General features: G+C 43.5%; 1 long non-coding RNA gene across 1 annotated transcript; it reads left to right on the forward strand.

Annotated features, from left to right (window-relative positions):
* The first annotated feature begins 98 nt into the window (after positions 1–98).
* On the forward strand, positions 99–27,554 carry LOC136365193 (uncharacterized). Its single transcript, XR_010744287.1, has 3 exons — positions 99–975; positions 21,031–21,128; positions 27,297–27,554. It is a non-coding gene; the product is annotated as an uncharacterized lncRNA (long non-coding RNA).
* Positions 27,555–27,944: the final 390 nt, after the last annotated feature.

Below are 27,944 nucleotides of genomic sequence, written 5' to 3' on the forward strand. Positions count from 1 at the left end.
CTCTGCTGGGTGAGCTCTCGCTGAACTCTCATGTTCAGCTCAGGAAGGAAAGAAAACCCCGACACCACACGAGCCAGTGAGGGAGGGTAAGTGCTGCTCGGGGTGTGGGGAGCTTGGTTTTGAGAGATGTAAAGAGGTGAGTGACGTTTGCAGCCCAGCCTGAAGGTTGGTCTCCCTCAATTTCCTGCCTCTTACGGCCATGCAGGGGAAAGAGCAGAAGAAACGAGTATAAACTTGTGTTCCCCCTAATTTAATTTTAGCATCCTCCTCCCACTGTTTTTCCTGTGAGAAGTTCAGGCATCTGGAATAATACTGTTGCATTAAAAAAAAAATGAGAAACAAATTGCTGAAGGGCACTGGGATTCAGGCAGTCTAACCCGGTGCCTTCTGCTGGCAAAAACAGCTGCTCCTAAGAAAATCCACCCAACATGCTGCCTTCCAATCTCAAGGTGCAAGGCCTAAATTTGAAGGCAAATCAGACTCCCAGCAGAACATGATCACAGCAATCCAAGTGGCTCAGCAGCAGCTTCAGCACAGCAGCGGCTCAGAAAAATCTCAGCTCCGGCAGGAACACGGAGGTGAAAACCAACCTGCCAGCCATGGCAGAGGACCCAACCTGGCTGTTAGCTCACTGACTCTCTTTGTGTTCTACAGCAGGAAAACAGGAGTCCTGAGCTGTTGGATGGCAACAACCAGCCCTGTCCCATGCATAACCTCGGCTTCTTCTTTCTCCACCATGTAATTAAAGAGAAATAAAAGAATGACCCATAAAAACCAATTGAGGGCAGTTTATAAATAACTGTATTCTCATTAAGTACCACACTGTTTATCCGTGGGAAACAGCACCAGGAGGTTTTGTTACTGTTGTTTTAACACCAGAAATACTACAAAGCTCATATTGGGTGATGCACACAACTGTTCTTCAAGGTGCAGTGAAGAAAAGAAGTACTCGTAGCAAAGACTGTCTTGCACAAGGTAAGAGAGTTTTTATTTTGATTCACAGTGGGAGAAGAAAATTCTGCAGAAATAAAAGTAGTTGTCCAAGCATCAAGGGAGCAACCATAGCACAGCGAGAGCTTTAAATTATTTTAGCACTCCAGATAAGAAATGTTTTAAAATCCAGAACATACTATCCCTACTCAAAGAGAAAATTCGCTTTTGTGGTCAAGATGAAACTGGAAATTCAAAACACATGTTAATTCCTAGTCTGCATGACATGGGAGTAATTTGATTCTGTGTCCTAGTTCCTCACCTATAGCTAAAAATACTACTTTTTCTTTTTAAAGGCCCTGCCTTTTTGATTATCAGCTCACAGAGCAGTTATTACATCTTATTTTGTATTAGGTAAAGCATTACGAACAAAGCTGGTGTAATCTCAAATGGGCAAGACTATACTAAAAACTTAAATTTATATGGTAAGATTTTAATTTTAACCTAATTCCATGTCTTGTCCCGTCTTACTTTGGATGAACTTTTAGGAAAGTCAGTAATAGCATCACACCTGTGTTTTATGCACTGTAATAACTCTTGGAAGAAAAGCATACCACAGAAAATGAAAAAGAGTTGAAATATGACTGTAAACCTTGCACTAACAGCAATGGCTTCAGCTCACCTCTGTGTGCTGGGAATATGGAGCTGAGCCTTTTACTTTCAGTCGCTCCATCAGTGGCTGCCACTGTCACTTGTGTCTTCCCCCTCAGCACCCTGCTGCCATCTCCTCTCCTGCTTCTCACCCCTCACATCTGCACCACCACTGGAACCCAACCTGAGGGTGGGGGCCCCGAAACAGGGGCTGGGCAGAGCAGGGCAGGAGAGCAGCCCTGCACATCTCCCAGCAGAGGCATTGCCCCTCAGGAGCACAGGCTCTCCTTGGCTCTTCTCTGCTCCACTCCTGGGACCTTCCCAGGGCAGACACACCTCTGAGTGGAGGATGGCTGACCCCTTGGAGCTGCTGCTCTAAACCCTGTAGCCTTCAGACCTGTAGTCATCCTCCACGCCTGGGAATCAGCACTCAGCCTGTGAACCTGGGGAGTCCATGTGCTGCACGTTACCTTGCATGCTTTCAGCCACCATCCTGTCAAACCAGCAGGATCTCTCCAAGCACTACTGCCCGGCCTAAAGCAGCTGCCCTCAGCTCCATGGGCAGCTCCTTGCACTTCCCTGAGCCCCAAGTGTCCCCTTGGCGCAGAAGAGCACCCATCCCTCACCACTGAGCCAGCACCACTGCCTGCACACTGCTCCTGCCCTGCACAAACCAGCTGGCCCAGCTGCCTCTAGGCGCATTCCCTCCCGGTCCATTTCCCCTCATCCGTGCTCAACCACGCCCCATGCCCTCATCAGACACGCTTTTATTCTTCAGGCAAATATAGGCAAAACATCTGCCTGCCACTGCCTCTCCCCATCTCTCCGTGCAGGCTCTGGGTCGCTCTCTCTTTGGAGGAACACCTGGCTCCACTCCAGTGAGGGTTTGTGCCTAAGCTTGGTTTTCCTGGGGTTGCCTACGGCAGCCTATGCCATTTGCCAGGGTCTTTGCATCCCTACAAATCCCTCACTGCTCATGGGCCGAGCCCGAGCAGACTGCTTGGAGCATATGTGATGGTTTCCACTGCCACGCGGGTTAATAGAAAGACTGCTGGTGTTTCAACATCGTTTGCAATAGCTGACTCCCCAACTGGCCTGGCATCTTGAGCTGTTAAATTCCCCATCAGTGACTTCTAGGGACAGTCCTCCAAATGGTTTGCCTGTTCAGAGCCCCAGGCTGGATCTCAAACCCATATTTCATATTCAAAATAGGCTAATCAGTGAATTTATAAAAAGAACAGCGGAGGCCTAGATGGCTGGCAGTACACACCAAATAATGATTTGAACAAACACTGCCTGCCTGTGATGATAAAGGACAATTGCACAGCACAGGAAAACACATCCCAAATAGACTGCAGTGCAATCTGTCTCCAGATAGCCCCATGAGTCATGCTGGGTTGGAAAATACTTTATAAATGCTAGTACTGGCAGGCAATAATTTTAATTAGATACGGCCTAATTAAAAAAGAATAGAGGCTTTTATAGTTCATGCTTCCCCAGTGTGTACTAGGGATCCCCACTGGTTGGCAAACAGGAAAAATGTTTGTGTGTATTATTTAATAAGCACAATGTTATCAGCAGAGCTTTAATGCAGGATCTAATGCATTTGCTCTGGCTCATCACAGTGACTGGTGAATGGCCAGGGTGCAGCCTGGATGGAGGAACGTCACAAGTATTTCACAAGTCTCCAAACGAGATCTCAAAACGTGTTAAACAATTAAATACACACAAGGAGCTGTCTCAACCTCCTGGGTATTTATTAAGTTGTGTGTGAGTGTTAGGCAGATTCACTGAGAATAAAAATTGGCCTAAAGCTGCAAAGAAGCACCTGAGGTTGATCGGCTTCCCTGCAAGCATAGAGTAATGAGGAGACAGAAGTGATCCCAGTGGCCTCACAGCCCACCCTGCCCAAAGAGGACCATGCCTTCCTGGCTGCTCAGACCTGCAAACACTGCCACACTGGCCCTCAGGCCTCCAGTGCAGGGATGGGAACAGCCACAGAAAGCAGAAATTCAGTGCTCCCGTGACCCAACCCACCGGCAGAATGGATTCCTCTCTCATTTTCGCAGGTCGTTGTGTAATGCTTCCACTCTTCTGGCAGAGGAAGCAAAAATACCACAAGAAAAAGCACTTCCTGCAGTGTTTCTGAGCTAGTCAAATCCAGGAAATTTGGGAAACTACAGTGATGCACAGGCTATTTGGGTTCCTGGTGCTCTTTTGCGTTTCTGTTATTTCCCGTGTTTTTCGCAGGAATACCTGAAGCCATAAGGAAGAGAAGTTTTTATATACATACAGGATAGCATTAGAGCAGTAACTTCTCCCAGCACATCTTTAAAATAATAGAAACCTTCAGTGAGTGATGACTGCACATCATGGTCAGTGCATTGCCACAGCCAGGCTGCTCAGTCTGCAGTCCCTTGGTTCCCAGGGATGCCACAGACAGACTGAAGAGCATCAGTGCTGCTCACAGGATCCCAGTGAGCCCATCTCACAGACCAGCCCAACAAGCTGAAGATCTGCAGCATGTCCCTGAGAGTCTGCTGCTTTGCTTCAATCCAGGGACCTCCATGAGCTCACCCTCCAGATGACCTGCTCTTGCATGTCAGAGTGCTGGGACAGGGCCAGGACAGGAGGCTGGGCTCAGGTGTGGGAGGGCTGCCATGGGGCAGGGCTTGGCTGGCATCAGTAGTTCTGCTGAGAGCAAGTGCAGCTTCCAGCAATCCTGTATTGATTTGCTTCACCCAAGGTCACCTTAGAAGATGATTTATATCAAGACAATCAATTTTTTTAAAAGTCATTGCCGAAAGCGGTGTTTGATTTCTAAATTCAGAGCACAGCTGGGCATGTGTCTGGATTACCCAATTCTTACTAAAGGCAGAAGGAAATCTGCCCACACCATAGCTTTACACTGGAAACATATACAATGAAATTTCTATCACTCACTATCGTAACTCAAGAAGACTTAAAAGACTGCTTCCTTATAATTTTGGCTTTTCCCAACCCCACTTGAAGCTGCTAGCAGCATCTGCTTTGTCCTGGGAAGGAAAACGGGGTTTTGAAGTGCAGTCCTTTCCCAGTATTTTGCCCCAGTTTCATCATTTCCTTCCTCAGTGAAACATGCATATTCACCTCCTTTTCATTAACAGAGAATCAGATGATACTTAGTCATCCATTACTCAAGGCTCTGCACAGATGTCGTGCAATGTGCACAGTAACTCAGTAGTGTCAGGAATATTTCCCTGCTGCCAAGTTCATTCATGTTTTTCTCCTAATGGATAGCTAGGTGCTATTACACTTAAATGATCTGTACGTAGGCTTCATGGAGGTCTTATGGAGGTCTCAATAATGTCGTTAGAGGACACAAAAAGAAGGACACTCACACAGTGTCAGAGCGAAAAAGAAGGAAGTTTATTTTGGGATTTCAATTTATGTAGTTTTTGGAGTTTGATCAGGGATTGGAGGATGAGGTTGCCACCTCTCCGATCCCACAGGTCAAACTAGATGTTCATTAATTGCCCTTCCTCCAGAAAGGATTTCAAAAACAACTACTTGTTTATGTTACAATGAGTGAGAACTCCAGTACAAAAATGTATACATCAGAAGGCTGAAAAATCAGGGCAACACAAAACCCTTTTATCAAGTTCTTTTCAGTTCTGAGGGTCACTCTTTGTGATGTTGAGTGCCAGAGTCCCCGAGGTGAACCCTCACACCATGCAGGGCAGTGAAGTGGCTGCTGTCCTGGCTCACTCCTGCCTGCAGGCAGGGTGCAACCAAACCAAAACACAAATGTCGCAGGAAGAGGTAAAAGTGGAAGAGAGCGTAGTGGGGCAGAGGCCCCAGCTTGTTGTGGCCTGTCTGCAGCTGCATTAGACAACCAGGGCAAGTTTCCCTGGTTTATTTACACCCAAGGAGAGTATAAATAGTGGGATGATGATTAAAGCATCTTGACATGACATTTTCTTCTATTCATCCCATTAATCAATGGCTGAAGGACCCGGATAGAAGAGTGAGGAACGGGCTATGAGCAGAAGAGCAGAGGCAGGAGGTGACGTCCCTGTAAACCCCATGTTCAGCATTCTCCTAAAGCCCCTGAAGGAATTGATTTATACACAGAGATTTTTCTCAAACTCTACTTTGGAAATCTGTCCTCTCAGAGCCTGTAGCCAGAGCTGTAGTTATACCAGCTTGTTGCATGCTCACCTTCCTTCAGACTGAGACCGAAAAAAGTACTGAGTACTTTGCCAGTACTGGGGTGTCAGGCTGCTCTGCCTCACAGGTGGCTGCAGGACACTCTGCTGGGGATTCACAGCCTTTACCTGTGTTTTCACTATAGGAGAACCTGAGCAGTACAGCATTTGTGCAAATGCAGCCTGGTTCTGAGAGCTGAGGGTCTGTGCAGACTGTCTGTGCATCCACACTTGAGCTGGATAAGGCTAAGCTTGCAACATTATGTTACTATTCCAAGCATTTCCCTCCAAGACTTGGTCTGCCATCAGTATGTCTCCTCAGAGGGCTGTGAACCACCAGCCTCTTTGCTCCTTTACTCTCTCGCCTCACCCCACCCCTCCAGGCAATCACATAAGTCCTCACTTTCGCTGCTCCAGTTTGCCAAACTGCCCCTCTGCAGGCAGGAGACACCATGGTCATCTCCTGTTACAAAAGGAATAGCAGTTGCAAGAACAATAACTTGCCAGTCAACCTGCACAGCTCCTCTGACCCACCACAGCTCCCTTCAAAGTCTGTACTATCATCCTAAAGAAATACTGCATCCTTAAAATAGTTTAAAATATATTCACACCTCAAAAGATCGCTTAAATAATACATTAGTCTGTGAGAGCTGCTAATTTTTTGAAGTCTTCGCTAATATACATATTTCTGCACATAAAAAATGTAATTATATGCTTTATACAGTCATTTATCCTCTTTTCAGTCCAGCAGGACGAGGTGCCAGGATGCAGTCAGCAGTGCAGAGCACTGACGGCACGCGATGTCTGCGAGCTGCATCCAAGCACTCACAGAATGCACACGTCAAGTGCTGCACATTTCCTGGTGTCAGCACCATTTGCTCAACACATGACAAACAAAAGGATGAGTTTAGGCTTTCCTGCTGATCTTTTTTCCCAGAGAATGGAGGTTCCTGAATCTATCAAGGCAAGTACAGGTGAAGTGTTAAGATTACCGATATAAACTGAAGTTGTTACCGCAAACCTACAACACAAAACCTTCATAATTACATAAGTATAATAAATGGTTCTCTGAGTCATCTGTAATTGGGAAGCATCACCAAGATGCTTCTCCCAGCACAGCTGGGCCTGGAGCAAGCATTTATTAAAGCTCTTTAATCTGGGCTACTTAGCCATCCTTACTGAGGCTGAGTGTTCCTGCACTTTGTGTTAAAGCCAGCAAGATGAGCTATATACACATACCAGCTGAAGGAGAGAGGGAAGATTTTGAATCCCTGCCCTTGCAATAATTAGAATAATTAGAAAAACATATCCCCACTCTCATCTGGTATCACAGTAAGTTTGGCAACTATTTGCCAAGGTTATTCAGTGTATTAGGAGCCTCCTCATCACAAAAGCCACCTTTGGCCTTCAGCTTTGAATTTTTTATTAAGCAGTCCTGACTGGTCCAAGATGTGTTACAGGAGTTTTCTGGAGCCATCTAAGTATTTTCACGATATATTTTCAGCCATCTGTGAGCAGACTAATACATCAGTACTGACAGGTTCTACTGTCTCCATGACTGGATTACATAAATTCAATTACACAGCCCAGACAATTTTTTCTGAAGCATTTGCTTTATATCCCCATTCTGTGCATTTTATGTCCTTATTTGTAGGACAATGCTCTATACTAACTTTGTGGTTTGCTTTTTCCTTCACAAATTTGAATAATTAATTTAAAAAATGTATGGAGACATCAGGACCAATCTGCCTCAAATTCAAAATGAGAATATTGAAGCTTAGAAATTATGCCATGTATTAAAATTATGTAATTACATGATGAGTGGAGGGGAGAAATAAGATACATCCATGTATTAAAATAAAAATGCAGGGTAGCATTTTCTACCCTGCTTTATTTTTTATGAAGGTAACCTTTCTTTTTTTGTCCAATATCAATACTCTACTTACATCTAGTGTATTTTAGGTCCAGCTGGATGTTTTTACTCACCCTGCCATTAAGAGAAGTGGATCCTGATACCGAATTTGAAATCAAATTTATGAGTGCTGCCACTGAAAAGCAAGGACCAAACAGGGGTGGTAGGATATAAAGCTATGAAAACATCCAAACAACTCAGATAAAACTGTGTGCAACTGTAGGAAAGCAAAACAGCAGCTTTGTACAAACACTGAAATAAGGCCCTTGTTCCCTTCTGTCTCTTGCAATGGTGGTCTATATCCTTTCCATCAGGAGGATTTTCCCCTTGCATGATTTGAAATGATGGAGATGTGTGACAACACAAGAAGGAAGGGATTCAACCAACATTTAGTAGAATCATGAGGGACAAACAGTGAGTTTTCCCAGTCCTTTAGGTTTCACAGAGATGAAAGTGTTGCTAAGAGTTTTGCTTTGGAAATAATCCAAACCCAAAGTTCTGCCAGGAAGCGTGTGCTACCACTGAGAATATACATCACTGTGCAGGAGGGACACAGCCTTGCCAAATCCTCCCCAAAAAGCCAGCTCCTGCTGGTGGGTGCTGGACCACCTGTGTGTGCATTGTGGTGTGTGGGTGCCAGACATGGCCCAATAACCCAGCAGGGACAGCTCTGTCCAAATAATCATAATTCTACTAAACATTAGGGGAGAAAAGAAAGCAATGAAGTTAATAAATCTTTAAGGTCCTCAGAAGACACACTACTGAAACAGAGCCGTGGCTTTCACAGCAGGGCCTGAGAATACCCCCAAGAAGGAAATCAGGCAGTTCCTCCAATCTGCTTGCCAAGGAATGATACTGATATAGAGGAAAAATAGGTCAGTTTTATCTCCGCTATTTTATGCAGCTACGTTCTGTGATAAACAAAGATTTCTAGTGAGGCAATCTCAATTTCTGTATGGTACATTACATATTCCACTCATTCATCTACTTTCTAAGATGAAAGACCTGAGCGACTGCACTGGGTTTGATAGAATATTAATTAATGCATAACACTCCAGTGTTTCATTTAGCAATGGCCTAACCACATGACAGTCATAAATGCTAAATGATTATTCCTAAGCATACAAGTTCTTCCTAGAGAACCCAAGACACTATGGCATCGAAGATTTAAATGTATGAACCCACAGAATAAATAAAGAGAGAAAATAATACAAAATACTTTTTTTTTTTTTTTTTAAACTGAGAAACCTCAAAACTGTATTGCTGTCTACCACTTTGTCCTTAAGGCTGGGAGAGCTGTGGACAGCAAGTGCTTTATCCACAGAGAACACAGTTTCCCTTCCTTCTTAGCAGCTGGCTGAGAGGAACTAAACTTAGCAGGCCTGAGGTATAGGAAACCAGATAGCACAGTGTATGGCTGGATAGGAAATACAGGGCTCAATGTGTTTGAGGTGAAGATTAAGCCCTGACTTCCTTTGGGTCTATTTTAAACGGTGGCAAATGATGGCATGCTTTCTTACAATAAAATGACAGATGATCAAAGGTCGAATATGATCTGTATGTCAAGCATTTGCAGAAAGACCTTTCTTTGGGGCACTGTGCAGGAAGCATTTTAACGTGGTGTCTCTTATTTCCCCTCATCTGTGTTTGTTCAAAACATACCAGTAACTGGGGAAAGCTGGATGAATGGCTGCAGAGAACTGGCCAAGCAGCCTGTGCCTGCACAATGGAAACAGTTGGGTTTGGACAGAGGGAAGCAAAGATTGCCAAGGTCCCAGCCATCGCTCAGGTGAGGAAGACAGTAAGGCAGCATTAGCTGTGCTCACACTTGCAGGTGCAACACCTGGGAAACAAAGACACAACATGCTGAGGCTATCTTTCCAGCCCCCCTTCTGGAGGTAGCCAGAGATCAAAGCAGAAAAAGTGGAAAAAACAATTTGGAAGCCCTGCTTTTTCCAGCTGCCATTTTAAATACAATTTTGCGATGCCTATAGCAAACAGGATGCACGACTCAGTGCATCAAGCTGAATACAAAAGGCACACTTGCTAAATTTGCTAGCATTATATAGTACTCATGACTGGTGCTGAGGCAGACAAAGGAGGACTTCACCTTTATGTGAAATTGAAAACCAGGAACACACAAATCTTCATTCCAGAAAGTGAGGGAGTACCTGAACAGCACAGCCATTCTCTCTGTCACAAGGCTCACTTCCTTCCCACCCTCTTTCTCATACCTAGAAATCTGCAGAGCAAAAGGCTGTGTTTGAAAATTCCTTTTAATCAAAGTTTTCAACTTGCCTTAGGCAGTGTTGCAAGAGTCCACAGCTCCAGCTCTGACCTGGAGCCTGCTGGCAGCTCAGTAGCTGCCCCTGCCAAATACTTGTCCTACTTCACTAAGGCAAAGGAAGATGTTGTGGCTTATTTTTCGCTAAGAAATATAACTGAGATCACTTTGCTTCTCTGAAAATCTGCAAAACCCAATTTATTAGTTACAGCAAGAGTTGAAAATAAAACTGTTCAGCCCACAGTTCCCGAGGATCCTGCTGGCAGCACCTACTCTCATGAAAAATTGGTCATTTTTAAGTGCAGCTGTGTGGACTCTTAAAAAGCAGCACAAAGCTGCTTCCACTGAGATTTGACACTGGCTTAACAGAGTGGGGAGTATGTTTAAGTATAGAATATTAAATATGTATTTGAATCAGAAAAGCCTTCTCTGATGTTAAGTGGGTGGGAAATCAGAAGAACATTTTATAAAACGCTGTTGTGTTTTCTCTACACCCTGTCCTTCTGCCTCTGGCAGCACAGCCCATTTAACTGGCTAAGAGGATGCCAGCAGGAGTCCTGGGAACTGAAGGGCAGTTTTAGAATGCGCACTATGGTCTAAACAGTGAGAGTGAATATCCTCTGAAATGCCTCTGTGCTGTACAGAGGAACACAGGCACCATTTCCCCGTGATCTTTCTAGATTTGTCAGCTCCCCAAGTGGCCCTGGGAGCAGGATCAGACTGTGGCCAGCTCTGAGTGTGAGTGAAACCCCATGGAGAAGACAGTGGGTACAGCCTGGTACTGGCATGCTCTATGTGCCAGTCCTTCCAGGACCAGCAGGAGAGGGCCACATACTTCTCCAGCTCAGGCAGCTCTGGGCAGGTATCTCCAAACTCCTAAAACAAGGAGATGCCAGCCACAATATAGAAGCAAACTGGCACAGGCAGGGGGTATTTTACTGCTCTGAATAAAAGACTGAATAAAAGAAACCCATCAGCAATGCAACCATTAGGAGAAAAATACAGGAATAATTCCACCAAGATGCACATGACAATAAACCTAGCATCTGACTCACAAGATGTACAACCCATAGTTTTTGGACTAGTGACTGACCTGTCAAAAAATTTGGGATCAAAAAAAAAAATCCGAAACATTCTCATTCAATGTGAAGTATTCTTACTAGCAGAACAGGAAAAAATAGCCAAGTTGCCATTTTGTGTTAAAGCACCTATGCCATTCAAAAGTTTAAAGTTTGGGATTTCATAAACCCAGTTTTTCTGTTGTTTTTTAGAATAAAATAGTGGGGCCCAGAACTGCACACAGGATTCAAGGTGCAACCTCACCAGTACCATACATCTGCAAGGGGAAAGCGTTTAGAAAACACTAAACCATGTTCCAAGTATCCTAATCCCACCTCGTGGCTCTGCCTGAAACCTTTTACTGAACTCAAAATTACTTACACTTCCAGTTTCTGTAAGCTATTCTCTGGCAGATCACCCAGCTCTAATGGGCAATTAACAAACATGGAACAGGGATAACTCAGCAACTCCTCTGAAACAGGGAATAGACCAACAAAATATTGAGTTTAGTTCTGGCCCATTCTTCTCAGCTCTGGCCCATTTTGACAGATGTCAAAACGACAAGCAGGAGCAATGTAGATAAAGACAGGCTGTTGTGATCAGGAGTGTTGGCTCCCTGGCACATTCCTGTCCCACAACTTGCTGCCTTCCTACCTCATGGCAGCTGCTGGCATTTCAGCATGCACATGCAGACCAGCACAAGCAGTCAGGCTGAGGGGAAGAGAGGACACAAATACCTCAGCCTCCAGGTTTAGAAGATCCTCAGCATTAAGGCATTAATTCTCTCAGCTGTAAAAGAGCCCACAAAATATGTCTAAGAGTAGAGAGAAAAGCTGAAATCCTGTCCCAGTGAAAGGTATATGGAGGTTGGCGGGGCCACTGGCTGTGCCCATCTTAGCTGACTGCCAGCAAACAGCATCCAACCCCAGCTCTACCCCAGCAGGGTATCCTGCCATTGCTGAGCTTTGCCCATCTCCAAAGGCAGTGTAGGGAGAACAGAGCAGGATCGTCAGGGGTAGAAGGGCCACGGCTGAGCCCTGTGAGGCCACTGCAGCTGCTGGAGCAGATCCCAGGGCACAAACTCCTGCTCCACCTTTGTGCCAAAGCTATTGCCAAGGCACTTCCCCTTACTCTGACCCCCTTCTGGGAGAAGAATGGAAATGATTTTTTCCCTCAGGGGAGGCTGACAAGGTGGAAGCTGAGCTTTGACCCACATATCTATTAAGAATTACATTCTCTGTGTTCACTTACATAAGCATTTTTCTAGTATTTAGACCACATTTTTGTTTGTAGCTTTTCTCAATGCAAAAACTTACCCAAAGCCTTCTGGAGTCACTTAGGATATGATCTCCTCACAGAACACAAAAGGTTTGAGGAAAGCATGGGGCCTTGGTCAAAAATAATTTATGCTGTTTAAAATAATTTACCTAATTTAAAAATATTCGCTATATTTAAGCGTGTCAGACAGAATTCCCATAGTTTCACAAATGCTTCCTGCAGACTGTGATTGACAACATGGTCTCCACAGAAAGACTTAACCATTTTCAGGTGCTCCTGCTTTGATTCAGCACTGAGTGAAACAGCAGTATAAAGAATTAATCTTGTCCTGTAAAAGCAATGGCCAAATATTACATATGTTTCAATCAGGCCTGATGAGAAGGCTCAGTATTTTTCTTCTGAACATTCTAAATACAGGCCTGGCATGGATTTTCTGGGGAAAGCACAAGGGAGTTGTGACCTCCCTTTAAATATTGCCCACACTTTGTGTCTGCAGCCCAGGGCAGCAGCCACCCTTCAGTATGATCTGAAAAAGTACTGCAGTATTCCGAAAGGCTACACAGGATAATGGTGAGGGGTTTAATTCACACTGAGCCAGTGTGGCTGCAAGGATAAGCACAAGCATTAAAGGACAGGAGTTCTCTTGCCAGCTCTGCCACTAAGTCCATGCAAATCACTTAATCTTCCTATTTGGTTACCCCTTTGCTAAAAGGGGAATGTTAAGATTTATTTACCTTCCAACTCACAGGCATGTTGTGAGGATTAATTAGTTAATAACTGTTAAGTGCTTTGAAGATACAAGTGACTCTGCAGAATACTAAGTATTATTAACTAACATTAGGCTAATGATGCAGATAGGAGTGGCAATTTTTTCATTAGCTGTATCCAAGCAGAGACCAGGATTCAGCACTGAGATTCATGCTAGCTAGTGAAAAATTACCAAGGTTATGAGAAAGGTTAAAAAAATACAGTGAATTTATTTCCACTGGTCCACTGGAACATAAAAAAAAACAAAAAAAAACCAAAACAAAAAAGCCCCCAACCAAACAGCTGTGCAATTCCTGACCTAGCAAAACCCCGCCTCTATTAATAACTCAAGACCACATTCTGAAAGCTGCTGCTTTGCACCTTGATTAGTCATTTCCAGTATGCAAAGTGTTAGGGCTTTGAGTTGGTGGCAATTTCCACTCCTACATCTCGCTCTGCACCTGTGAAAATAGTGGCACACAGATTAAAGCAGGCAAGAATCAAGTGCAGGCCTTACATAATAAAACTTCAAAATAAATTTGCTTGGTTAATTTCTATCAAACTTCAGTGAGAAATCTGGACAGTTGTGGTACAGCAGAGTGAGAAGGCTGGTTTTGCATTCAGACAGATCTGCTGACCCAAAGGAAGGGACAGCCTGGGCTTTGTGAGGGCTGCCTGCTCAGGAACAGCATGCACCTCTGCCTTATGCTACTGCTATAATTCTAGCAAAGAAAGATGGGAAAGACACAGCCTGGAAAGTTGAGAGAGCAACTAAAATAACTTTGGAAGATGCTTCCTCAGAGCAGCTGTCCACATAGCTCCACTGAGGAAGCCAGGTGCAGCTCCTAAGAGCCAGCAGCAGCTTCCACCTGTGGACCTAAATCACTTGCTGCTTATACAGAGAAACCAGGAATTCCTCAATTTTAATTACAATCAAGCATTTGGTTGATATTTGCAAACAATTTACAATTCAAGTATATGACAGTATTTATCTTATTATCTTGTATGTTTCTCAATACTGTATTTCCAGGTCCACAAAGCAGCATTTTCTCAACTCTCTTTTTTCACGTCTCCTCCTGAGCCAGCGAACTTCTTTATTTTTTTAATTACTTCAGTGCTGGCAGAGGTGGGTAAATACACAGTGATTTTAGGAGGGAAAAAACACTCCATAGACCTCTTTTTTAGTAAGTCTTCATACAATTGTTCTAATTCTGGACAAAATTATTAACTTCTATTATTTCCTAACTTTGTTGTACAAAAAAAAGATTATGAGACAGAGCAACACAGAAGTTGACAAAGCTGAGAAGGGAGGATTCCACTTATCTCCAAAAAAATCTGCAAAACTTTTTTTAAGAGTTCCAGAAACACCTTAAGCCCTGGTGCTGTGAATGTCCCTTGGCAGACACAGGATTCATTGAGAGGCAAAGATGACCTGAGATACCCAGAGACTCCTTTGGACTGAAGGTACCAGCTCTCAGGCAGGTGGATGGCTGAGGAGGCAGCACAGGAGGAGGTGATTCCTCTACTCTCACTTCCCGATGACATACAAAGCTCAGAGGCACAATGTGATTCTCAGGGGTTTGACAGCAGCTAGAGAAGTCTCATTTCATTCTGCATTAAGATGTGCTACGTCCTTTGGGGATCCCTACCTTGTGCTCAGTTTCCCAGGTACTCTCCTCCTGGGCAAGGTGGCAGAAATGCCTTTGTGAAGCCATCCCCTCAACAACACTTTTGTCAGAAAAGAAGCAGCTTCTGCAACTAAACCAGGCTGGGACAAGAGTTTGTGCTGAGCCAAGTTGCTCCTGAAGCCTGACATTCAATTACAAGGCCTTTTACAGAGGGGTGACAAAACGTCATTAACCATTAGGTACATTAAGTTATTGTAAAACTTAAATAAAGCAAATATCTTCAACAACTGCATCTCAACACAGGAAATAGAGAGGTTGAATTTCACATTTCAGTGTAAGGCTCAAACCAGTGGTGACTGTCAAGGATGCTTGGCATTTTGAGTAGTCTTCTGATGATCAAGTTCTGTTTTCAGATATTTACAGCATGACTAAAGGGTATTGATTTGAAGTTAAGTTTTTTGTAACTCAATCCCAAATTTGATCTGTTTATCTTAGCAATATGTGGGGATTTCCCCCTTCAGTGAACAAAGAAGTGAACAAAGTGAAAAACAGTGAACAAAGACTATTTTGCATGTTAAAAATACATCCATTGTGACATACCTCTTCCTGCATCTTATTTACTAAGCTCTAATATCTGCTCAAGATTTCTAGTTGACTGCAAACACCAATGCACATTATGAATATACCTACAATCCACTTACAACACTGGAAAGGTTAAAAACATTAAAGCAAGAGAACAAAGGCCAAATACCCACTCTAAATATCTTGCCCTCTGGACATATTTTTGCTTAATCAATTTTCACATGGGTTTTACTTTTGCTGCTGAAATTTCTGTCTATTTTTTGACACATAGTGTTGCACTCAAAATGCTGCAAATCTGAAATGCTAATGTGTTTTCCACTGTGTGTGATTCCTACCAAACAAATATATCATCCACAGTTACTTTTATCTCAAGCCAAGACTAGCAAGGGCAAAACAGAATCTTTTATTGGCTTCAGAGCTTCTTCTGTTAAATTCCCTGCTTTTTCAACCTCCAAAGCAATCACAGGCTGACAGCACCATCCTGGATTTTGTTTTGCAGTACTCTGAGCCCCTCTTCCTCACACATGGAGAATCAGAGGGGCTGGGATCCTTCTTGAGGCAAGGAGGCACATTACTCACAGGCTGCCTGACAACAGGGGAAATTGCTTTTTCTTTCTGAAACGCACAGTGAAGGGGCAGGCTCAGCCAGTGCAGAAGCTTCTGCAGAGCCTCCGGGAAGAAGAGGAAAAACACTTCATGCTCCTTGCCAAGACGCTTTAGATGCTAAGTGGAGCAGCAGCAAACCTGAACCAAGTGACTAAAGCCCTCACAAGCCAGCCATGCAAACAGGGAAAACAACCCTTCAGGAACAGATTTTTTCGAACAATCCATAGCAAAACAGGCTAATTTTTATAGCAAAACAAGCTATATATTGTTCCAAATAGCATCGCCTCTTATCATATGTGAACCAGAGATGCTGCTGTTTAAAGGATGAAGAAATTTGGTCTCATGAGCACAACATCCAGTGCTTCAAAACCTGCTAAATTACCAACAAACCTTCTACATTTTGCAACAGAGGCAAGCACTCAGCTTCATCACACGCAGCTCAAGCAAGCAGATCCAGCACACTTTAAATGGCATCGAGCAGATCTGGCACAGCTTTTTGCAGTTCAAAAGAACGTGCCACAACATCCACAGAAGATCTGCAATCGCTCACCCCAGTGTCCTGGGCACAGAGATGCTGTGAACACAGTACAAAGTCAGCACAAGCATCTCATAACTCTTGTTGACATTATGACAGCTCCCAAGGCCAAGAGCCAAACACTGTAATTCCTACTCGTGCTGCTCACATGCTAAAGAAACAGTATCACTCTCAGCGCAAACACATTTTTCCATTTTCTTGCATAGCTGGTTTTACATATAAAAGTTAACATTAAACATCTGACTAAAACTGGCCAGAGAACACCATTTTTTTTGTCTGTAGAAAAAGAGAGTTGTAGCATCTACCATGGCTAAAATCCAAAGTAACATCAAAGTGCTCTTGTATCCAGGGCAGTGGAAAAATATCCATCAGCATTCAAGGCACCAGACTACCAAAGCTCCTGCCTACCAATTCCCATACAGAAATTTTGTTGTAAGACCCACACGAGTCCTCATATCTTACTCTGAAGAATTAAGAGGGCAGTAAGGAATGAGGGGGCTGCTACACCTCTAAATGCCAATATTTTTAATATCGTTTTGCTGTTTCATCACATAGCAGCTATGCACTTTGGAAAATGAGATATAAGTGGATATGTAACGCTACAGTGATAGCTGCTTGCAGCAGGGTCATGAGATAAATAAAAACACTGCTGCAACAGATGTATTCAATCTTGTATGTACAGAGGTCATTAATAAGTTAGATTCGACAATGATAATAAACCCTGAAAAGGAATTAACTGGTTGATTTTCTTCTTACTGAGTCCACATATTTCTCATTTGTTCTGGCTGGCAGCATAGCAACCTATTAGTTAGGAGAGGTTTGTTTGCTTTGTCAGAGCAGTTGTCCAGATGTCTAAACACATATATCATTACATAAATTACAAGTTTAAAATCAAAGCCTTTGTTAACATCAGAGTGTAAATTCACGGAATATGGGGGATTGGGTGGTGGTGTTGGTTTTTTGGGGAGTTTTGTTTGGCAGGGGTTTTTTGGGGGTTTGGGTGTTTTGCTAGACTTGAAATAAAATGTTACATAAAGGAGACAGACATTCAAACACTGAAAATCCACATCAACATGCTGAGTTTATTACAGAACAGCTCGCTGGAAATTATTGGGTACTAATCTTTTAATACTGCAGCTGATCCTTGGTCAACCTGCTACAAGAGCAAATTGCCATTCCCAGCTGTGCCATACTATAAGAGGATAAACATCAGAGTGGCCCTTAGGAACAACCTATTTCAAGAAGATCTCCTCAATCTTTATAGCTAATCAGAGTGACATTAACAGAAGGAAAGCTGCCAAAAGGGAGCGTAAGTAAATATCAATCCAACTGGATGCAGCAAAGCACTGACTACTTTTTTTTTTTTCTTTAAATGTAGTAAAATATTGCAATTAAAAGACTGCAGAATTAAGGCTCAGGGATCTAACACACAAAAATCTGGGCCTAAGTACTTAGGAGAGTCTCTTCTCTCTCATTGCAATAAAGCCTCAGTGGAGCTCAGCCTCTTCCAAAGAGAACGTGGGGGACTCCCACCTCTGAAGTCAGTGCCAACCAGAGCACGACATACATTTCAGAATCCAAATGTCTCTGCATCTTACCAGGTGCTACACAAGATAAATTTCCACTGAAACAAGTTGTGATCAGCAATTTTTTTCCCTCCACAAATGCCTTTTCTCTTTCAATTTCTACAACTTTCATTTTCATTTGCGCTGACTGTACCTTGGGCTTCCTTCACAATTTCAAGAGGACTGCTCGAAGTCACAACTGAACAAGAGCCCCCTCTGCACTCACAGCAAGTCTTGTCTAAAAAAGGGCTGTCAGCATTTGAAGCTTTTTAAGGCAGAAATATTTACTTATTGTTTGCATGACACCTAAGGTATGAGACTGCCAATCTATCCAAGGCCTTTGGCCACTACTGCAACATTAACATTACATAATGACTTTAAATTTATAATCCTTTTGCTTTCTATTGCATATGGAAAAGTGTATTAATTGTCAGATGACTAAACACCACTTCTTTTTATTACCCCCACCTCATTCCAAGATGACAGTATAGAGTAACTGCAGAATCCCACTGTTTATTTAATGTATTACAAGAGGGCAAATAAACTCCTTCGTTTCCCAAAACATTTATGAGGATAAACAAAGGCTTCTGGAGAAAACTGGTTTTACTGTTGTCTTTCCAATAATTACAGAAACACGGACTAGACAACTTTTAATACTGATAAAACCTAGTATATGGGCAGGGCCAAGCTCTGTGAAAGCCATGCTGATGCTTCTACACTCTAACCCATTCTTCTGGGTCAAAATATCAGAGGAAGGAAAAGATATTTCTCCACAAATACCCACCCCCCAAGGCAGCACCCGTGCCATGGTGCGGGCAGCAAGGGCTGTGTTCCCTGCCTGCTCCCTCCCCATCACAAACAGTTCAGCTGCATCCACACAGCGTGACCCAGGCCACCCAACAGCTGACACTCTAACTACCCTTTGAGTGTTCATTGCTGTCTCTCTGGGCTTGCTTTACATAGTGTTAGTACTCACACTGTCGGCTCCTGCTGGAATTACAGCCCGAAGAGAGAGTGGAGGAACACAAAATGTCTTAACTACTGAAAACTGGCGAGTGGTGTTAACCATTGAAAATAGGAGAGTATATGAGAAATGCTAATAAAACAGATAGCTGAATATAATTTCTACTTGTTTTCCATTACTTACGCCAGAGCTAAAAGCTAGCACTAAAGAACAATTCCTCTTACCAGTTTTACAAGCCCTTCCTTGGCACGTGTGCCTGCTACAGCGCAGACCAAAGGGCCTCACACGATGGACAGGCATTATATGCCTTTTTTTTATCTCCCACTCACTAACCTCTTCAACAAAAATGGTAGATTCATCTTTGGCCTTCTACCTGCATGGGCAATATTTGGCCAACCCTCATAAATTAAGACCAGTTTGAAACCAGCCAACATTACAAAATAATTTTAGCCACGCAGACAGTCCTTCCCATCAAAACCATGTGTCCTTCTGCTGATGCTGCCAGAACCACCGGAAAGACCTCTCCAAACCCACAGAAATTACTTCCCTTTCGTGCCAGTGCTTCCCCATGTGCAGGAGGAAGGATGGTCTTGTGGCTCACAGCCACTTGGCTGTCAGCATGTGTGCCTTCTATTCCTGGTGGTCACCAACTTCTCTTGTGACTTTGGGAGAGTAGTCAAACTTCTTCATCCATCAAAATGTCTGTCTGCTATACAAGACAACAATTCAATTTTGCCCTTTAATGGAAATATCTTTGGAAAACCGAATAGCTTGGCATAGACTGGAAGCTGTGTAAGAGTTAAAAATGTTGTTATTTTCATGGTGCTATTATTTAGTGGCATTTCGGTTCTCTTGGAGTAAAATTTTCATCAGATATATAGTGTCTTTGTTTGAATGTTGTCTACAGTGTCAAGGCACAGAGAGGTAACTATTTAAATATATCTACTTTTTTACACCTGAGGATGGAATGTGGCAAGTACAATCAAAGCACCTCTTGAACTCACTCCACCTTCATAGTTATGGTAATTTTCAGGAATAAAGACTGCACTACTGTTTATATGTACTTCTTGTAAATCCCTACCCAGGCAACTGGTATCAGATCAATATTCCACATCAAAAAATTACTGAAAATTTTCACTGTCTGCCTCATTTAGTTGTAATTAGATGTATTTCCAGAGCCCACCAGCACAGTGCAGTGTGACAGGTGTCCACCTGAGCGACACAACTCACACGGCTCAAAGGAAGGAGCAGCTATGTTGGGACACATCCTTTTACTCCTAATTCCCAGTGCTAACGTGGATTTGGACACAAAACCAAACGATGTGCAGGACCTTTGTGATGCTGCTCTCCAGAAAAGCTGGTTGGAAAGATGCTACACAAGAAGGTGGCACACTGGCCACATTCTAAAAATATTTTCTGCAGGTTAGAAACAATTATCTTCAAAAAAGTTTGAATTCCACAAATAGACGGAGGCATCAGGAAGGCTTCTACTAAAAGACTTCAACCACTATATATTTGATATAAAGCTGAGGGCAGCTGAAGGCAGCTTCTCTGTGAACCCAGAGTAAACCAATTTCTTCAATCTTGACATTAAAGAAAAAAAAAATTACCATATGTAAATAACCAGGCAACCCTGAACTGGAACTTACAATTAATTTCAGAGCTCATGTTCTCAGCCTGCCTCAACAAAACAAATTGCAGGAGGCAGATCTGACACAGAAAATTAAATAAACTCAGTCTGAAACAGAGGTTAAAAAAAAAAAAAAAACGTTTGAGATGCAATTTCTTCTCCTCACATCACGCATTTTTCTCTTCAGCTCTGGGGCTGTCTAGCTCAAGGGCTGCTATAACAATGCAAGAAGTGATGTCATCCCAGGGAATTTTTTCTCATCCAAAGTAATGTATCAATCACCATTATCTATGACTTGCCACTCAGTTTCAAAAATAGTTCATATTAAATCAAGCTATTAAGCACTAGATTACAGGAGTCTTTTCACATTTTCATTTCTTAGACAGAAGCAAAGTGAAATTGCCAATTAAAAGGTTCTGCTGCCTTGTATTATTCACAGCTTTCTGCCGAAATGATTCCTCATCTATTGCAGAAATACCAATTCTGGTTTTGTTCATGGAGCTCCTGTGCAGAAGCTTTGCTCCTGCAAGGCCACTGTGCACAGAACTATCTGGAAATGCCACGTGCACTGTGACTATGCTGGCTGTGCAGGAGGAGGGCGATAGGTTTTGTGCTCCACATTACCATCACTAAATATTGATGCAATTAGGGTACATCCCCAAGTATGAGAAAGCTACTCAGGCCTGCTTCTCTGCAACCTCAACGCAGTTATAGTATTGTTGTGTCAGTTGGTATTTCCTAAGCAACAGGCAAGTGTGCACACAGTTTTGTGTTCTCCTTTCATACTGTAATAGGAAAAGCAAGTCAAACTGTCCTGTTGTTTGACTGAAAATACGGTTTATGTAAAAATGAAGTTCCTTCTCACCCAAACTGGTACTAACAGCACTGCTTTCAAGCTAGTCACCCCCTCCAGTGAAAGGTGGTTTGTTCAGAACCCATTTGATAATTTTCCTGTAGCATCTGTGTCTAAAGGGACAGCTCTGTGGAGAAAAGAACCCTATGGAATCTGTTCATGGGATCAAGCTGTTAATTTTCATTGTGTTAGCTCCCAGAATCTCCAAGAGACAACATGGAGACTACAAGAGAAACTCAGCTTTCAGAACTGATTTCAATGCAGCAATATGAGCTACCATCACTAATGAATGAGCAGAGTTGTTTTCATGACACAATTTGAGATGTTACAGGGACCTTCCTTTTGTGGAGGTCAAGTTGAAAATCAGAACAAGTAGCAATTAATACTTTTCCTCCACATGCATTAAATTCCTTGTCATTGACGAGGAATCCTCATTGCAGAGGGTCGCACGTACTACACAGAGCACGAACATACAAAGCTGCTGCATGTGTCTTTATCCCACCCAAACTGTAGGCACTTATTAGCAGTGTTCTGAGGGAAACAGTTCTATTTTTATCGTTTGTCCAGCTATTTTTATCATTTGAAAAACCTTCCAAGAAATGTCATAGTCTCCTGCTGTTTACTGATTAAATTAGCTATCAAATACAATATTTAAAGTCTGATCAGAGGAGGTTGTTCAAGCTCCTCCTCTTTACCTCCCCCCTACAGCTAATAAAACCCAACAAATGAAATCCCACAAACTCAATTATTGTGAACAGAAATGGACAATAAGTTCTCCTACTTTACAGCCAGCTAAGGAAAACTGAAAACAAAATGTTCTCCCTCTTACAAAGATACAGTGCAGTCACAGGAATATAAAAGGAAGGAGAAGCTTGTCTGCCAGACATTCCTAAGGAGTGTGGCCAAATAAATAGGTGCAGGGAGCACATTAGAATACAGTGTGAGAAAACCCTGACTTTTTTGCTTGACGTTCTCAATAACTAAAAATTGCATTAATTAACACCTGAGGGAATATTCATGCATTTTTCCTGCACGAAAACAATCTGCATGCAAATGCCATCCAGACTCTCCCCAAGTGACTCAATCTGACTCGAGCCAGTCAGTAAGGAAAGGACTTCTCAGCCCTTGGACTCGCCCCCAGAGAGAGCACACTGCAGGCACGAGGGTAAAGGACTTTTAGCTGGCTTAGGTTACACTCTGTTTCATGAGGCCAGTGCCTACTGAAGGACAAACCAGCTGCTGAACATATTCTGCTTTAGTGTAACATCTTTTCCCAGGGTCCCTAGCAAGTTTAAAAAAAAAAAAAAAAGGTGAATAAAAATTGCCTGTTTCACTAGAAAGGAAAAACATCTGACAAGTTCTTAGGAAATAAACTGAGAGAAATTATCTGGAGACGAGCAGTTTAAATGAAAACATTGAAATGTCTGTATGTACACGGATACAACAGAAAGGCTGCTTTATTCTCTCAGCTTTCATATCAGCTGGCAGATGTCAATTTTCTGTCTCTTAAAATGAGCACTTCTGATAGGAGATTGCCTACAGAACCAAAGAGAAATTAAGCAAAAGATGTTAGTCAAAATGCCCCAAATTTTTACATCTCTTCTTCATGTCTCCATTGCACCCTTCTAGTTTTTCTAATAGGACTTTAAGACCTTACACTTAATATTTAGCTATTGATATACAACTGCAAACTGAGGTTCAACAACATGATCCATGAGTTTAATCATGAACACCACGGGTATTTCCTCACCATGGCAGTTGAATGAAATATTTATTAATGATTTAAACTCTTAAAGCTGAACTACATTTGTGTCTTAGTTCTATAATCATCTGGTGACGCATCAAAATATGCAATTCCTAAAAATGGAAAAAACCTCCAAACCCCTCTCTGGCAGATCAACAGCTTTAAAGGTATACCTGACAAAAAGTAAAATTCCCTTACAAACCTTTTTTGTTATTTTGTGCTGAATTGATCACTGCCTAAGCATATTAACCCCTGATCACTTCTGATAAGATCCCAAATACACACAGAACACTTTAATCCCATATATGTCACTTCACAAACGCCTCAAAAAAAATGGGAAAAAGAGTAGCTGACTAATGTAGCAGCCTGCAATGGGGGACAAAGTGCTTCAAGAATACAAATTAGTGACTTTTATTGCCATGCTGGCTACTGAAGCCTCCAAGAAGGTCCTTGAACTTCAACCTCTGGAAACCAACGCCAGCTGTGAGGAAGCAGCTTATGCTCTAGACCTATTCCAGCCCTGATGCCCTGCTGAGGCTGCGGACAGTGCTCCTGAGGAGAGCCCAGTGCATGGAGGAATGCCCTGTCCACGACATGTCCATCCTCTCCCTAAGGAGGCACGTGAATGATTTTCATACAAGCAGTTGAAAGCCACCAAGTCACTAAGAACTTCAAAATTGAAGCTTACTTAGGGAGGACATGAGAGGAAGCTTCTCCTTTCTGCAAAGCACCTTATAGGGAGAACCACAGAAAGGCTTTTGTCCAGTTTGGGTCATTTTTGAAGCAAGGCCCATTCTCAACACATGCATCCCTGAGTTTATACTTCAAGTGTGAATAAAGTTAAATAGAGAGCCTGTAATTACAAGTTTCAAGTAGTTCCACTGAACAACAGCTTCTGGGGATAGAGATAGATGCTTTGAGCATTGGCTTTCACGGTGAACACCAGCCTTTGTACGTTTACATGCAGTAAATCACCTAAAAGTCAACTTCTGGCATCTAGGAAACTTTCAGAACGTTGAGGATCTTAGATGTTATTTGACTCGTTTCTTATAGCACAATGGGAAATTAAAGAATATGAACATACAGAATGACTAATTCTGAGGATTAAGGCAACTAGCAAGAATGAAATATCCAATTATTTATTCACAGTTTCTCATGAGAAATTAAATCAGTGTGGCCAGACAGAGCATCAGATTTCAGCCAGAAATGCTCATTAAGCCTTTGCTTTGCCTACATACTTCATTTAGGCTCGAGACTGTTTAGCTGAGGCATCCCAGCTCCTCAAACTCCACCAGAACATGTTACTAGAATCGAGATTTCGGGGCTGAAAGAGGCTGTCCTGCTACTGCTAAAAGGCCATCAAAACTCTTTTGTCTTTGAGCGTACCGCAGCCCCGAGTGACCTACAGCAGTAAAGGATTGTGATGCATGCTGTCATAGATTTGAATTATTCTATTTTTAATTAGCGTCTCGTGCAATAGGAATCCCTTGGGGAGATTTCTGCCCTGTCAGGAAAAAATCCTGTTCACCTTCAGCCTCGGGTTTCATCCCTGCTGGCTTGGATCCCACCTCTCGCTCCCCTCCAGCCCGGCTCCGCCTCGGCGCTGGGAATGCTCCGCACGCCCGGAGCCCGGCGGCACAGAGCCATGGAGCCATGGAGCCGGAGCGGGGCCTCCCTGCGATCCCTCCCTGCGATCCCTCCCTGCGATCCCTCCCTGCGATCGCTCCAGCCCTGCCCACCCGTGTCCCGCTCTTTCCCGGCTCCTTCCCCGCCCGTGTCCCGCTCCTTCCCGGCTCCTTTCCCGGCTCCTTTCCCACCCGTGTCCCGCTCTTTCCCGGCTCCTTTCCCACCCGTGTCCCGCTCTTTCCCGGCTCCTTCCCCGCCCGTGTCCCGCTCCTTCCCGGCTCCTTTCCCGGCTCCTTTCCCACCCGTGTCCCGCTCCTTCCCGGCTCCTTTCCCGGCTCCTTTCCCACCCGTGTCCCGCTCCTTTCCCACCCGTGTCTCGCTCTTTCCCGGCTCCTTTCCCACCCGTGTCCCGCTCTTTCCCGCTCCTTTCCCACCCGTGTCCCGCTCCTTTCCCACCCGTGTCTCGCTCTTTCCCGGCTCCTTTCCCACCCGTGTCCCGCTCTTTCCCGCTCCTTTCCCACCCGTGTCCCGCTCTTTCCCGGCTCCTTTCCCACCCGTGTCCCGCTCTTTCCCGGCTCCTTTCCCACCCGTGTCCCGCTCTTTCCCGGCTCCTTCCCCGCCCGTGTCCCGTCCCCGAGGGCCCGCGGTGAGAGCGCCCCCTGCCGGGCCGTGCAGGAGCTCCGGGCGGCGCCGGGCGGGGAAACCCCGACCGAAAAAACAAGGGAAAAAACAAGGGGAAAAAAAACAAGGGGAAAAAAAACAAGGGAAAAAAAAACAAGGGGAAAAAAAAAAAGGGAAAAAAAAAAAACGGTAAAAAAAAAAAAGGTAAAAAAAAAAAAGGTAAAAAAAAACAAGGTAAAAAAAAACAAGGTAAAAAAAAACAAGGGAAAAAAAAACAAGGGAAAAAAAAACAAGGGAAAAAAAAACAAGGGAAAACACAAGGGAAAACACAAGGGGGAAAACAAGGGGGAAAACAAGGGGGAAAACAAGGGGGAAAACAAGGGGGAAAACAAGGGGGAAAACAAGGGGGAAAACAAGGGGGAAAACAAGGGGGAAAACAAGGGGGAAAACAAGGGGGGAAAAAAACCAAGGGGAAAAAAACAAGGGAAAAAAAAAAGGGAAAAAAAAAAGGGAAAAAAAAAAAGGGAAAAAAAAACAAGGGAAAAAAAACAAGGGGAAAAAAACAAGGGGAAAAAAACAAGGGGAAAAAAAGGGGAGGAAAAAAACAAGGGGAAAAAAAGGGGGGGGGAAGGAAAAAAAAAGGGGGAGAAAAGGGGGGAAAAAAGGGGGGGAAGGGGGGAAAAAAGGGGGGGGAAAAGGGGGGAAAAAAAGGGGGGGGAAAGGGGGGGGAAAAGGGGGGGAAAAAAGGGGGAGAAAAAAGGGGGAGAAAAAAACCAAGGGAAAAAAACACAAGGGAAAAAAAAACCAAGGGGAAAAAAAAAAGGGGGGGGGGGGGGAACAAGGGAAAAAACCCCCAAACAAACAAGGGGGAAAAAAAACAAGGGAAAAAAAACAAGGGAGAAAAAAACAAGTGAAAAAAAAAGAACAAGGAAAAAAGCAAGGAAAAGGAGCCGAGAAGCGGCCGCTGCCGGCCCTGCCCTCCCGCCTCCTGCACGGAGAGCCCTGCGCGAAGCCGAATTTTGTTATTTGCAATTCAGAGTGCACAAGACTGCCTCAATCCTCGTGTGCTCTCCAAGGGCCGAGAGTGTTTCCAGTGAGAGAAGGCAGTTAAAACACTGCGCCCTGTAGTTTGGCACGTTTCTTCTTCTTCTTTAAAACCAGAATTTACCACTGCGACTCAGTGGGTTCTCAGTGTTCTCTGAGAGAGGGAGAGACACACTCTGTACTGCCAGTGTTAGAGATTGCTGTACTAGGGTGCGAGACACTACTGCCAATTAAAAATAAACTAGGAGAAAGGGCTAAAAACAATAATCAAGAAGGAAACCGAATTTCTTTTTAGAGATAGTCTCTCATCTTTAAGATTAATATTAATTTATCCCAGCAGGCAGCTTTAGCAATCAACTTTTTTTAGAATATGATTGATTTCCTGCTTCCATTAGGTTTTCTCTCACACTGTGGTATTATCTTAATCATCAAAGCAAGAGAAAACTCGCTGCCAATAAAGTAAGCACTGCTGTAGGCCAAGGGCTTCATTTTTAATCAGAGTATTATTTGTATCATAGCACAACCTGAGGCTACACACTGAACCATCACAGTATGATGGGAGTCCCAGGGAGCTTAACACCTACCAGACAAGAAAATGCCAGGACTAGAGATGCTGGGCAAGGACATATATAAGATCAGGAACAGAACTGAGATGAAAATCTCCATCTGCAAGACACTCTCATCTACAGGATCACACTGCTTCCCATCAAAATCCCATACTGTGGAAATGAGTGCCATTAGATTACAGCCCAGCAAATGCCTCACAGCAAGATACGGACATTGAGTACAAGTCTTTAGGAACAAGGAAGAATACTGAACAAAACTCTTCTTTTATCTGTTTTTTCTCTAGGATAGAGAAAGCAACTGGAGAAGAACACTAAAATCAGATACCCCTTAATGGACCACTGGGCAAGAGTTGATGTCTAAGGCAAATTAACTTCAAGAGGAAGGCAGTGTCATGGCTGATTCAGAAGTGCTCCTACTCCAGGCACCAGTTCCCTGTGGAGAAATCCAACACCACACTTGCATCTTTTTTTCTGCTGCACAGCATCTGCCAAACTCTGGCTGATTGGCACAAGAAAAATTAAACATTTATGTGGCAGATGGATCAGATGTGTGCACTGTCACTCAGTCATCAGTACAGACACTTAACAAGGATAGGTTACATATTGCTGCCACCCCAGAGGCTTTGTATGAGCAAGTCATGGAGTTTTGGGGAGTCCAGGAGTTTTCCACCCACACAGCACAACCTTTTCCTAAGCCATGAAGAGTAATTTCAGAACTTCTGTTATGACCAAGATCACTATGGTGATGCACGAGTCAGAATTTTATATCCTTCCTCATCCCCACCAAAATTTACAACTACACTTCAATCCTTCTTACCTACTGAAACCTTTGCAAAATCTGTCCAGCTAGTGAGAAATAAGAAGCAAACTTAGGAATTTTAAAATGTAGCTCTTTCCTGTACACTGCAAGCAATCTTTGAGCTGACACTGAA

Source organism: Sylvia atricapilla, chromosome 9 (assembly GCF_009819655.1).
Source record: "Sylvia atricapilla isolate bSylAtr1 chromosome 9, bSylAtr1.pri, whole genome shotgun sequence".
In the NCBI taxonomy this organism is placed as follows: domain Eukaryota; kingdom Metazoa; phylum Chordata; class Aves; order Passeriformes; family Sylviidae; genus Sylvia; species Sylvia atricapilla.